The sequence below is a fragment of the Gavialis gangeticus genome, unplaced genomic scaffold (genome assembly GCF_001723915.1).
Source record: "Gavialis gangeticus isolate Ggan-Ray unplaced genomic scaffold, GavGan_comp1, whole genome shotgun sequence".
Taxonomy (NCBI): domain Eukaryota; kingdom Metazoa; phylum Chordata; order Crocodylia; family Gavialidae; genus Gavialis; species Gavialis gangeticus.
Window position 1 is genome coordinate 208332896 of NW_017728992.1, and position 706 is coordinate 208333601.

Sequence of the window (706 nt, forward strand, 5' to 3'; positions counted from 1 at the left end):
CAGTGGGCCGGGGGGGGGGAGAGCGCGCCGGCCGTAAAGCACTGGAGTAAAACTCCTCACGGGGAGTAAAGCGCTGAGAGGAAAGCGCTGGCCCGGGCCGCCCAGAGCGGTAGGGGAGTCTCCATCCTTGGGGGTTTAAGCCCCGGGTAGACAAAGCCTGGCTGGGATGGTGCAGTTGGGGCTGGTCCTGCTTGGAGCACGGGGTGGACGCGCTGTGACCCCCTGAGGTCCTTGCTCACCTTGTTTTCTAGGATTTTAGCGTCTCCCCTGGAGCGCGCCGGCCCAGGGGGGCGATGACCGGGAGATTTCTCTGTCCAGCCATCGGGGCGGTTGGGAAAGGTGAGCGCAGGCACGCCCCAGGCACCACGCCTGCTCCCTCCGGCCAGGCCGGCGTGGAAGGTGGGCGCACCGGGTGTGTGGCCAGAGGCACGCGGGGCAGGTCGTGGGCCTGACGGCGCGCCTCGGCAGTACTTGCCCCTGCCACCTCATCCCAGCGCCCTGCAGAGCGCACAGATCCCAGGGCAGCCAGGTATGTACGTGTCCGCACAGCTGCGTGCGCCCTCCCAGCTCGCTCCTGCAGGGGTTGGGCAGCACCGCGGGCACGTTTGCCCGGGAGCCGCGAACAAACCGCTGCACTCGCGCCACTGCCCGGACGCTGCGGCCCACGGCCCTTCTGCCACTCGCGCGCGTCTTAAACCAACTCCCC